Raw genomic sequence first — 15,093 nt, forward strand, 5'->3', positions numbered from 1 at the left:
GTCACCAATTTGTTTCCTAAATGTTTCTCGAAGTTTTTTGAGGTCCTTTAGCTGAAATTGTCTCACCATGAGTGTCTTCTCTGTCTCTAGGTACCATAGGTTTTTGAGCAGCTTCTCATCACTGTAGGTATCCTGGCCTCCAAGAGAGCTAGATCAAAAGACTCATTTGAAAGAAATATCAGGGATGTGGTTGAGCAGGGGTCTATGAGCTTGCCCGTGTACATAGACACAAAATTGTTCATTGAGAAAGACATCAAGATCACATGGCAAGACATCAACACCATTTTCTCGGGAAGCTTTGAGGAAAATTTGAAGGATCGACAGGTCTATGTGAACATCCATAAGTCAAGATTATACAAGGTTACATGTATGTTTCCTGTGTTCCCTTGCGTAGATGTGATCCACTGGATTGTCTCACACACTAATCCTGAGACAATGATATGGAGCAATGTTAGTGGAGCAAGGCTTGCTTCCTTTAGGATGAAGGATTATCGAGAGATATATCATTTTCCATTGCTAGTGAGTAGGATGGATGCACTGTTCTACACTCCTAACAACAGTATGAGCACAAGAGACATCTTTAAGCATTGGGTAAATGAGCCAACAAAGTTTATGACGACACCTAATCAGATATACAGGACGAAGACACTCGAGAAGGCATATCAGCTCTTGGTCATCTTTGCATGTCGATTGTATGGCCAAGGGAGTATAAAGACCTTCCCACAGAGTTGGGTTTCTATGTTTGATTAGCTGGAAAGTGAAGGAAAACCGTTCAATTGGTTCGGCATGTTGGCACTCCTGTTGAAAGTGCATGTATCCAATGCCCAAAGTACACCAATACAGGTTGAAGACTTTGAACCGGCATCATATGAGGAACAGGGTGAGTAGCCACAGGAACATGAACTTTCTCTGCAGGATGAACCAATAGTAGAATAGATGGACATGGAGATGGAGTAACTAGAACAGGATCAGGATACCAACCTCATGCCAAAAGTAACCGAGGTCACTCCATAGGCTTCACCAACTCCAATAGTAGAGCAAGTCTCGAGTGAACAAGGGGATACCATTCTCCTTGAGGACCATCCGAGAAAAAAGGTGTACAACATAACCATTGATGAGTCACAACACAGAGTTTTACAGGCACGTAGAGCGTGCACCCTGGATGAGCATGCATCACCTGCGCACTTTGAAGAATGAGTGAATTTGTCAGATGTACAAAGACATCCAGTCACCTTGGTCGATGCTACAAAGGCTTATGCCAAATCCATGAGCTTGAGTGTTAAGCTCTTGATAGCGGAAAATGAGTGCATGGCTAAGGAGTTGCAAGAAACCAGGCAAAGAGAGGAATAATAAATAGGATCCTCTAGAGTAGAGATGAACATGGCCATACTTGCTGAAGTATCGACTCTTGAAATAGTTACATGGAGACTATATGACAGGTTCATCACCATGCACAAGGTCGTTGTGCATCTACATGGTCATCAACAGTGCTACACCAAGGTTGCGCGAATGCTCGCAGATATACATTCCACAATTGATCATGTACATATATATGGACAATGAGGTACACGAAAGCCTCACTTCACTTGCACAAGATGATGAAGCCATAGGTAGAGTTGGACAAAGCACACATCCAAAGTGGAGGAACTCCTACCGCTCATCACCAGTGTGGAGGCTTCGTATGCATGGTTGTATAGGAGGTTGGATGTCATGGTGAGAATGTATGGCACCCCATTGATTGGTACGGTCACAGAGGCCAAAGAGAAGAACCAAGTCAGATTGGAGCTCGATGTGTATTTTGATCAGTTGATGCTCACGATCACCAATGTAGATTTGCAAGTCAGTGTAGATAACATGTGCATGTACATCTCTGATTTGACCTTACTCAAGACAAAGCTACACATGTTATAGGACGAGTTGGACAGAGGTTCCAAATCAGTATACCCAGAAGCAATAGAGGTAAGAGTTTGCTTGCAAAAAGACATCATCAAAGAGTATGTAGATACCATTGCACACTACCAAGCATGGGATCATTTAATTACCAAGGATCATAGAGAGGACTTTGATGAGTTGGTCTTCCCACAGTCATCTAAGCCTTAGTGTTGTCTTGTTTGGTTGACTCAAGCCAATTTTTTCCCACATGGGATATGTGGAAAATGTGTCATTTTGTAAACATGATGTAAAGCGAAATTCCATGTGTCATTAGTGGAATACAAATAGTCATATGTAATGTAAAGAGTTATGTAATGAAGTTGAAGGGTCATGAGGGTAGTCTAAGAGTCACAAAGGGGAATGCCAAGGGTCACCCCACCCTTTTTTATAAATAGAACATCATAACTCATAGAAGGGGATTTTGGGGAGCCAAGATTTTGCTAGGCATTGCTTAGAGAGGGCTTGGAGAGTATTGTGACAAGCCTTGGCTTCTCCACTATGTAGAGCGAGTACATCTCTTTGGAGGAGCAAGAGGTGTTGACTGTAATGTTCCAATATTGTGGCTAGTGGGTGTCATGGTTGTATGTATGGATGTAACTTTCACTTGATATAATATGACAAAGCCATCACGTTTCATGCATATGATATTATTCTAGTTTGACTATTCTCGTTACTTTAGCAATGTATGTAGTTTTACCGACGCATTGATGTATGGAATATTCTATATGTGATTGTATGAATCTTATTGAAGCGTGTTGTTAGTTTAACTCATGACTTTGGATTGTCGACTATTCTGCTTTCTAGTTTGTGATGTCATTCATCTCGTGTGTTCCTTTTAGGCTGCATACTATTACAGGATTCTAAGGGACACACTTCTTTTCCCCTTTTCTATGTTAGAACCTTCCCATGCATCTCTCATGACTTGCTGCAAGGTCACACCCTTGCTTTCAACAAAGAGATCTTGCTTACCTCTTCGCGCTATTATGGTTAAGGCATAGCTTTACTACCCACTTCTGGGACTTCTACTCCAAATGGTTTGAGGTATAGTTGGGAATTCTTACCTGGAAGATCCCCTGACATGTTGGTGGGTCCAACAACGTAAATAGTATGGAAAACTATTATAGGAGGTTCATTAGGAACTTCTCACATATTTCTTATCCTATCACATCATTGCAAAGGAAATGTAAGAAGTTTGAATGGACAAAGGAGTGTGAGGCTAGTTTTGAGCAGCTTAAGTAGTTGTTGACACATGCACTAGTGTTAAAGATTGTAGATCTGGACAAAGAGTTTGTGGTATGCACAAATACTTGCAGGAAAGGAGTTGGTAGATTCCTTATGGAGGATGGACAGGTGGTATGTTATGAGTCATGAAAACTGAATGAGCATGAGCATAACTATCCCACACATGATCTTGAGTTGGAATTGATTATATATGCATTGAAGATGTGGAGACATTATCTTCTAGGCGAGAGGTTTACATTGATGAGTGACAACAGTGGTTTGCAATATCTATTTGACCAATTGAATCTGAATTGTAGGTAGGCTCAGTGGTTGGCTACCATTAGTGAGTTTGATTTTGAGATCAGATATATCAATGGTAAAGAGAATAGAGTGGCAGATGCTCTTAGTATGTGGATACAGGTAAATCACTTAGCAGCTATGAGCTCCTATGGGATAGACTAACAGGATATGATCTTACAGGAAAGTCAGTAGGATGTCAGATATATGGAGATTATGCACAAGTTGCAGTAGAGTACTGGTATAGGTGTAGGTTATAGTACAAGTATAGGTATAGGTGCAAGTAATGGTACAGGTACAAGTTCATGTGCACAGGATGTGGAGTATTGCCTTACAACAAATGAACTGGTTAGATTCAGAGATAGGATATATGTGTTAGACAGTAGCAAGCTCAAGAAGGTGATCTTGAGGGAGTTTCAAGAGAAGCCATATTCAGGTCACCCATGTTATCAGAAGACACTGAAAAAAGTGAAGAGATTTTATTATTGGTTGAAACTGAAGAGGGATGTAGTAGAGTTTGTGGCTAGGTGTTTTGATTGTCAATGTGTGAAGGCAAACTGTAACGACCTAGGTGGATGGCTACAGTTGATTGTGATTCCAGAATGGAAATGGGAGGTCATTTCCATGGAATTCATCACACGTTTGTTGAGGACAGTGAGACAACATGATTCCATCATGGTTGTTGTGGACAAGTTGAGAAAGGTGTACATTTCAATCTAGTGAAGTCTACATTCTCAGCTAGCAATGTAACACAGGTAATCATCAGAGATGTGGTCAGATTTCATGGTGTTCCAAAAAATATTGTGTCAGATAGGGATGCGAAGTTCACTTCCATGTTTTGGAAGGAGTTAGTTGCAGTTTTGGGCACAGAGTTGGCCTTCAATACAACTTATCATCCGTAGATAGATGGACATACAAAGAGGGTCAACAAGATATTGGAAGACATGTTGAGGATGTATGTGATGCATCAACAACGAAGGTGGGAAGAGTATCTTCCACTAGTAGGGTTCACTTACAACAATGGGTATCAGGAATATTTGAGGATGAGTTCGTTTGAGGTATCGTATGGGCAGAGTTGAAATACTCTTTTCAGTTGGAGTGATCCAGTTAATAGGGTGTTGATTGGACTAGAAATGTTGGCAGACATGGAATACGAAATGCAGGTAATCAAGAAGAATATAAAGACAACACAGGATAGGGGAAATATATATGTAGATCAAAACAAGTTGTTCAAGGAGTTCTAGGTTGGGGAATAGGTGTACTTGCACATCAAACTAAAGAAGAGCTCCTTACGGATTGGATCATGTGCCAAGATGGAACCATGGTTTTGTGGACCCTTCAGTATTGTTGAGAGGATTGTGCCAATAGCCTATCGATTTGCACTGCCTCTAACAATGAAAGTGCATGATGTTTTCCATGTGTCATTGCTTAGGAAGTATGTTAGAGATTTTGATCATGTGGTTGACTAGTCTGTATTGCAAGTGGAACCAGATGGAAAATTCCAACTAGAGCCTCAATGTATATTGCAGAAAAAGGTACTCATGCTTCAGAATTGAGAAATCAAGAAAGATAAAGTGCAATTGAAGCACTTTGGTCCCGATGAAGCTACCTGGGAGATGGTGCCTCAGATGCATGCTATGTATCATTCTTTGTTTGTCGGTTGAGGCAAAGCAATTTTGGTATGGTGTTTTTTTATATCTCTTGGTATATCTTTTGGTACATGTTTTGGTGATGTTTGGTATATGTACATATGCATATGGATGTAAATACTACCATGAGCTATGTTATAAAGCTCCAATAAGCAGTATAGGTGTCATGTCACTATAATGTTATGTCTGTTATCTTTTCATGTCGGTTTTCTTCTCAGCAGGAGGATCATTGTAAATACTGCAACAAGCTAAGTTATAAATATCCATCAGCCATATATTTTTCTTACAACATTTTTTTGGTTATGGGTGTTGTTGAACACTGAGGATGGTGTTCCCCCAAGGGGGAGGGTTCTGTAACAACCCTAGTGAAAATTCCATGTAATAAAAGTTAATAAAGGAAAAATAATAATCACAGTTGATGGGACACTTATTTCAAGTTGAATGTTGGGCAAGACATCCTAGTGTGGGTTTTCATTTGGTTATTAATGGCTAAGGAAATTAGCAAAGGCTAAAACACCCTACTCCCACATCTACCCAAGAAACCGACCAATCAGGGTAAACATGGGACGAGAGGCTACTTTGATATGATTCAACCTCATAGGTAACCTTAGGAAATGGAATCAATAGAAACACAACACACAGAGCTCCCTTAGGTGCTTCGGGACCCCCAGGAGCTAATCCACCACTCCAGGTACCCAACTCTTGAGTTAACCTAGCATTTAGATGAATTAAACCCAAAGTCTCTCCCATGAAAAGGCATACATGCGACTGTAACCCTATAGTCACTCTCATAAGCTTGCTTGCTAGTGACCAAAGACCTAATTTTTCAGTGCTATGCCAATGACTCTGGGATTTGAGCCACTTTATCAAGCCTAGAGCCCAGTTCACTACCCAGAATCGAACCATCTCTTCAAATCAATAAAATAACATGGAAATGGCAGTACTAAAGAAAATACTAGTTGAATACCTTGATTGGACCGCTACTAGTCATAACATACATTTTGTCAAACACTTAGTAAATATGCAACCTATAGGTGTAAATAACATATTTGAGCATAGGGGTCTCATACTTATCTAAGATTTGTATGAAGCATTATCTCCTTATCAAATTATCTGCCATTTCATCCATTAGGTCATAGATACATTGATCATTCATAACAAGTAAGAACATGATGAGAGCCACACATGGTTGTTGTCATAAAACATGTAAAAAACCAACATAATAGGGACAAAATTATCCATGAAATCATAGCCATATAAACCACATATAATCCAACATAATGCTCATATAAATACAAGGATAAATACCCTTTCATTAATGATGCAAAATCCAAACCTGGGATGGGACTGTCACGTTCCACCCAACCATAGAATGGCTGAGCCAAATCTCTCTTCATCCATTCACCCCCATGAAATATTCCAAGCATGAATGTGGGATATCATAGAACACATCAATAAAAACCATCCAGGGCTTCTAGCGTCCATCCAGTTCAATGCATCAAATAGTGATTTGACCTCACAGTCAGACATCACAAAACCATCATCAGATTGGTCTCTATCTAAGCCTTCCAGGGCTCTAGAGCATTCTTCCAACCAAGACTCCATGACTAGTAACTCAACCCACAACTTTTACCGGGTTCTAGAGCGTTTGTCCAACCAAGGCTCCATGACTAGTAACTCAACCCACCAAAAGCTCAAGAAAATTTGTCCAACCAAGGCTTCAGGATCAGTAACTCAACCCAATTTTTTCCAGGGCTCTAGAGCATTTGTCCAACCAAGGCTCCAGGACTAGTAATGCAACCCAAGATAAGGAAACATGACAACCAACCAAAAACAAAAAAATGAAAATAAACCTAGAATCACCATGGATATCTAGGAATTGGCAAGGCTAGGCAATCCACCATCAATCCCAACAATCATCCATGCCAATGACAGATCAAAACAAAAAATCCACATGCATATGCCATGCATGCCAAAAATAGTGAAGGAAACATACATGCAACTTGATACCTGCAAGAAAATATGATGTCGCTACTGATCCTGATGCCTTCTTGTGCTTTTCTGCTCTTCCTTTGCCTTCTTTTTCCAAGAATCCAAATATGCCACACCCTCAAAGAGTGCTCCAAGAAAACTCTAAGTCTCCAAGAGTATGAGAGAGAAAGAGAATAATATGGGAGCTCCAAAATTGAACTGGCGAAGTCGTACCCACGGATCCTACCTCCTTCCCAGCAAGTCTAGAATCCACTACAAGGTCAAATCTGCATCCAATATCTAGTGCTATGATCCTATGCCACTTGTCCTCTAGTGAACAATTATTGGCTCATTATTCTAGGGCACACTCCCAATGTGCATCTAATTCCATCTGGAAATGTTAATGACCAAAACAAATCCATCCCTTGCCTTCCCTTCTTTGCTACAGGTCCCTTAGGAATCCGGTCACCCCTTCCATGTAGTCACTCACCTTCCAAGTTCCATTGGTAGCCCCATCCCAAGTAGTCCTTCCATTGGCAAGGCTTCCTCTCATCGAAAGATACAAAAGACAAGGCATATAATTGCCTCAAAACCATCATACCAACCATATCATGCTCATGGAAATCAATGGACACTATTGGGTACCAATGTCCTACAATGACCCTGCTCCTGAATGCTTTATCAACGTATTGATACTGGTTTCAATTTCTTTTGCTGCTGATGCCAATTCTTGTAGTATATTTTAACCACCCAACCGAGCATGTTCATGCATTCTTGTTCCAAGAACACAACTTCCATTAGATTTAAAATAAATCGAAATAAATTCACATCATACCTCATTGGTAGCTTGTCAATAAGGTACACTTGCAATTTTTTCACTTCCTCTCACAACAAGTCAAACTAGCATATTTGACCAAATCAACATGTATAAAGATATCACATCAGGTTAGCTCAAAACATAACCACCAAAATCATAAATCACATGTAACCATCATAAACTAGAATCATAATCCACATGTAATACCAGAATCATAGATCACTCGTAATCATCATAAACCACATGTATAATAAAGCTGAAATAAAATAATGATACTTATCCTTCCTCGATCCTTACTTCTACCTTTTTTCTTATTTCATACCCACACTGGATCAGCTGCCACACCCGAAAAACACCCAGTTCCTTATCCTCAAGCAGATGCACATATACATAGTGTGCATCACACACATACAACCACACACGATGTACAACTCCATGCAATATATGCACCTACACCTGACATACAACACATACACATACACCCAGTGTATACAATACAATGCATACGCCTACATCCAGTGTATAACACAATACATACACATACACCTGGCGCACAACACAACATAATACATCTATACCCGATGTACAACACAAAAAAATGCAAGCACGTACATAATGCACATACATAGTACCACATGCCATCAACACAGCATGTATGACATGCACACAATACCACACATGCACCAGTACCATATGTGCAACATGCACACAATAACACTTGTACACCACCCTTCACAACGTGTGCACAACATCACATGTACACAACGCCACCTACACAATGTGTACACAACGCCACATATACACTACACCACTTGTATAACGTGTACACAATACCACATGTACATAGTACCACATGCACAACATGTACACGACACCACATGTACACAACGCCACATGCACAACATGTACACAACACCACCTGCACACTGCACCTCTTGTTCAACATGTACACAACACCACATGCACATAGCACAACTTGTACAATCATGGCACGCCACACCATATGTAAAGAGCACCACATGTACATAGCACTGCATATCCAACATGTACATTGCATCATCTATACACAACATCGCATATCCAACATGCACAAAGCACCATATGCATACAACACTGCATATCCATAATGCACACAGTACAATATGTACACAACATTATATATCTAACATGTACATAACACCATATATACCCAACATTAAATATGCAACATTCATACAAAATTTATTTGTACTAACACCCTATACATAATATTGCATAAACAACGTGTACACACACTACATATGCAAAATACTGCATGTGCACAAGCATCAAATATGCAGCATGTACAACATATACAACATATGCACAATAGTAATACCACACATATGAAACCACACTGTCCTTACCAAGAAAACTTGCTTTCAATGTCTTATTCATGCTTATCCTAGCATGTCACAGACCACGTTGCTTTCATTTCATTGATGTATCCCTTGGTATAACCTGTCCATAACATAGAAATATTATAATCACATAATATCAACTCATAACCACATGATATTGACCTCATATATTTGTCATGAATACTCTTCCCACTTGATTCCCATAAGACCAGGAACCTTGTCATGCCATTATCCTGCATAAGCAAGCATGATCCATGACAACCCTGTCAGACAATTATGTAGATACATATACATAAATGTTAGCATAAAAAAATCATGATCCTGTCAAAAAACGACATACATACACACATACATGTATACATATATAAACATCAACATAATCAGATATCGTAAGGTCAAGATTAAGACAACTCCATTTACTCATGCACAACATGCATGCCATTGAGAACAATAGTTCCCAACATATCCAAGGCATCTGACACCTTAGATCCATTTACTTCACCTTTCCTATTACCTTTCTCATGACTATACTGCAACTATCCATTTACACCAATGGACCGAACCAATCTATCTGATTGTAATCGTCTTACCTTCCGCTGCACATACTCATGCATAGAGATTCATCCATGTATTATATTACCTCTTGGGTACCACACAACTCTCCCCAATATCCATTATTTTTCCTCTTTTCCCAACCAATTCCCAAGACTCTCAAAATAAAAGGAAATACAAGAAACAAACCAGAATAAAATCATGAAGACCAATAACAATAATAAGACACCACAACCAAAGTGGCAAGGCCTTGCACCAGACCTAAAAAAAACAACAATCAAGCTCAACAATTCATAAAAGACCAAAAGCACAAGACTAGCAACAAACACCATGACTCAATCCCCATGGTTCCCATGGAAACTCGACTAGAGCCTTCTTCAAGATTTCATGGCAACCTCTCTTTCCATGCAACTCCTTGCATCATATTACCATAAACACATAATGTCAGTGCATAACTAAACATAACAATACACCAGTTCCCTTACCTTGTTGTGCAAAGTATGTTTCCTTGCGACTGAACACATCCATGCCATCTCTCATGGAACTCCAATTCCTTGACAAATCCACCTGTAACTAGAGACTAGCTAATATAGTTTTCAAGTACATGTTCATGAATCTAGGACATATCCACATAAGGTTAGATGATATTAAGGTCAAGAATAATTCCTATATTCAAAGCACTCATTCATTTAGGATTAGGGTTTCCAAACCTAGCCAAAGGAATTCTTGTCCAATTCCTTCCTTTTACCTTTTTACCTTGTTTCAATTGAGGCTTACTATGTATTGTCACATCACCCAACTGTTAGTTATATAAACATATCAAGTGTTACCTTATCATGCTAATACCTAACATGTTACCCTATAACTACTCAAACATGTCAACCACATGTTTCAAATATCAAGACAATCATATCTATCAATTTGAAATCAACCTTTACCAAGACTAACAATCATGTCATAATTCATAGTCCTTAGACATAATGGTACAACTTTCACCTACTATACTTAAGTACATATCAACTGTTTGAACACATATGTGTTAGTACAATCCTCTTAAAACAAGATGATTTCGGCAGGAAACCTTATAAACACATACTCATATTATGCAATTCATCAAACATTCAACCAACTTGCAAACATACAATGTTAAATAAATCGACTAGGTGACATAATAGACACCAAACACTCAAACACCAAATAGACGACATAATCAAATAATCAAGCACAAGGTATATGACATAAACAAGTTCATACCTTAATGTGTCTCAAGGGAGGCTATCTTGTCTGCATAATCAATCTAGTTAGCAAGATATAACTTTACAACGTGTCAACTTAAACATAAATAAGATCACAATATCCATAACACTAACTAACTAGCATGTTCACATCATAAAAAGTCATAAGAATTTATCATTTATGCATACCAATCACATATGTACGATCACTCTAGATTAGTAACACATAATGCAACACAATAAGTCGACTCATACCTAAATGTAGTAACCCTAACCATTTGCATAGGCCAATCCAATTTAGCATGATACATATGACATCAAGATATTAATGAAATAACCCTAATCATCAAGTTACTAGCATATAACAGCCATAAGCTATATATCATGCTCATCGACAACATATAACCTAATTGTCAAGCTAATTGTCATATAACAACAAGAAGTTAACCTATAACATACTCATGAACAACATATAACATAATCATCAAGTTATCTAATATAAAACAACAATAACAATTCATACAACTACATGTTACTATCATTCTTGACTATCTGACGCATGTGCATATAACTACACTAATCAATCAACATCTATCATGAATGTAACCATAACATCAAAATACATCTACATAAACCTAATATATATAAACCTAATGCATATGAAAATCCTTAACTTAGATACCTGCATGCCAAACATACAATACCTGTATGATGATATGCTCTTACCCCAAAGTCTAATGTTGCAACCTCATTATGATGATCTACATCTCCTGTTCTATCTCAGTCAAAACATTAGCATCATAACAACCAATAGCATCATGATGACCTAAATTGCATACCATGCCTTCAAAAGGTATGTTTTACCTACTATTCATGCATAACTATAACCAAGACCATGCATGCATGACAACTGCATAATCAACCATACACACATGAAGACATACTCCACGACAATAACTTCAACCTTCACATGGTGACATCACTACAACCATTATCAACACCATGAAAATGAAACAAGCACATGGACTAAATGCATAAGGAACACATATGCAACCAACATGAAATCACAATCAACATACAATCCAAGGAGAGCGCAACCATGCTCTGATACCACTCCGTAACACCCTCCTCCCACATCTACCCAAGCAATTGGCCAACTGTGGTAAACATGTGATGAGAGGCTACTATGATATGATTAAACCTCCTAGGTAACCTTAAGGAAATGGAATTGACAGAAACACAACACATAGACCTCCCTCAAGAGCTAATCCACCACTCCAGTTACCCAACCCTTGAGTTAACCTAGTATTTAGATGAATTAAACCCAAATTCACACCCATGAAAAGGCATGCCTGTGACTCTAACCCTATATTCTCTCTCATTGGCTTACCTACAATCGACTAGAGACCCAATTTATCAGTTCTATGCCAGTGACTCTGGGATTTGAGCCACCTTTTTAGGCCTAGAGCCTAGGTCATTTCCCATAATTGAACCATCTCTTCAAATCAATAAAATAGCACGGAAATGGAAATACTAAAGCAAACACTGGATCAAGACCTTAACTAGATCCCTACTAGCCATAACAGGCATTTTTTCAAACACTTAGTAAATACACAACCTACAAGTGTAAATAACATATCTGAGCATAGGAGTCTCATAATTATATGAGATTCACTATGAAGAATTGTCTCCTTATGACATTAGTTTCCATTTCATCCATTAGGTCATAGATACATTAATCATTCAATAATAAGTAAGAACATGATGAGCACCACACATGGATGCTCTCATTAAATAGGTAAAAAACCAACATAATAGGGACAAAATTATCCATGAAACCATAGCGATATAAACCACATATAGCCCAACATAATCTCATATAAATACAAGGAGAAATACCCTTTCATTATTGATGCAAAATCCAAACCCGGGATGGGACTTCCATGTTCCACCTGACCATAGAATGGCTGAGCTAAATCTATCTTTAACCATTCACCCCCATGCCATATTCTAAGCATGAATGTGGGATATCATAGAAAACATCAATAAAAACCATCCAAGGCTTCTAGAGGCCATCCACCTCAACCCATCAAGCAGTGATTCCACATCATGATCAAAAATCACAAAACCATCATCACATTGGTCTCTATCCAAGCCTTCCAGGGCTCCAGAGTGTTTGTCCAACCAAGGCTCCAAGACTAGTAACTCAACCCACAAATTTTACTGAGCTCCAGAGCGTTTTTCCAACCAAGGCTCCAAGACTAGTAACTAAACCCACCAAGGGCTCTAGAGCATTTTTCCAACCAAGGCTCCAAGACTAGTAATTCAATCCAAGTTGTTCTAGGGCTCCAGAGTGTTTGTCCAACCAAGGCTCCATGACTAGTAACTCAACCCAAGCTAAGGAAACATGACAACCAACCAAAAAAATAATAATCAAAATAAACCCACAATCACCATGTCTATCTAGGAATTGGCAATGATAGGCAATCCACTGTCAATCCTGTCCATCCTCCATGCCAATGACAGATCATAACCAAAAGTCCACACGCCTATGTCATGCATGCCAAAACTAGTGGAGGAAACATACATGCAAATCAGTACCTCCAAGAAAATATGATGTATTTGTTGATCTCGATGCATTATTTCGATTTCCTGCTCTTTGTTTGCCTTCTTGCTCCAATAATCCAAGTATTCCACACCCTCCAAGAGTGCTCCAAGAAAATTCTAAGTCTCCAAGAGTATGAGAGATGGAGAGAATAATAAGAGATCTCCAAAACTGGAATAACCACGTCCCGCCCACTAATTCTTAGAAGCCTTTTTATTAATGAGGCCTCTCTTTTCTTCATTTTCCATTATTTTCCTTCTCACATGCAGCCTGTGACCTTTCACCTTCCTTTTCTCCCAATTTCCTTTATTTTCATAAATATTGTGCCAAAATGCCATTTCACTTTTCCAAAGCCTTAACCATTGCCTTTTCCAATTTCCTTAGCCATAACCAACCAAATGAGCACCCATTAGGATGTTTTCCCCACCATTTAGCTTGGAATATGTGTCTCATTGACCATGGCCTTGTATATTTTTACATGGATTTTTAACTAGGGTTGTTACAAAGGCAATGGTTAACGCTTTGGAAAGGAAAAATGGAATTTTTGGCACATTTATTTATGAAAATAATGGAAACTAGGAGAAGAGGGAGGTGAAAGGTTACATGTTACATGTGAGGAGGAAAATGAAGGAAAATAATGGAAAATGAAGAAAATCAAGGCCTCATTAACATAAAGGCTTCTGAGGATTAGTTGGTAAACTTTCATCAGTTCAGTGTTGGATCTCTCTCATTATTCTCTCTCTCTCACACACTTGGATAGTTAGAGTTTTCTTGGAGCACTCTTCGAGAGTGTGGCATACTTGGATTTTTGGAGCAAGATGGAAAAGGAAGAGTAGGAAAGTGAAATAGGACATCAGGATCAGTAGCTACAATAGGATTTTCTTTTAGGTACCAAGTTGCATGTATGTTTTCCTGACTAGTTTTGGCATGCATCGCAAATGCGTGTGTATTTTTGGTCATGATCTATCATTGGCATGGAGGATTTCTTGGTTTGACGGTGGATTGCCTAGCCTTGCCATTTCCTTGATAGCCATGGAGATTGTGGGTTTATTTCCTTATTTGTTTTGGTTGGTTCTCATGTTTCCTTAGATTGGGTTGTGTTATTAGTTCCTGGAAGGCTTGCTTGGACAAACGTTGTGGAAGCCCTATAACAACATGAGTTGAGTTACTAGTCTCAGAAGCCTTCATTGGGAAAACGCTTTAGAAGCCCTTGGTGGGTTGATTTACTAGTCCTGGAAGCCTTGGTTGGACAAACACTCTAGAATCCCAATGCCAACTATGGGTTGAGTTACTAGTCCTGCAAGCCTTGTTTGGAACAAACACTCTAGAGACCCTAGAAGGCTTGGATAGAGACCAATTTGATGATGGTTTTTTGATGTCCAACCATGAGGTGGAATCAATTTTGATGGGTTGAGGTGGATGGAATTTGGAAGCC

Source organism: Pinus tabuliformis, chromosome J (assembly GCF_031772625.1).
Source record: "Pinus tabuliformis cultivar Carrire ecotype Pingquan chromosome J, CPIR1, whole genome shotgun sequence".
Lineage (NCBI taxonomy): Eukaryota > Viridiplantae > Streptophyta > Pinopsida > Pinales > Pinaceae > Pinus > Pinus tabuliformis.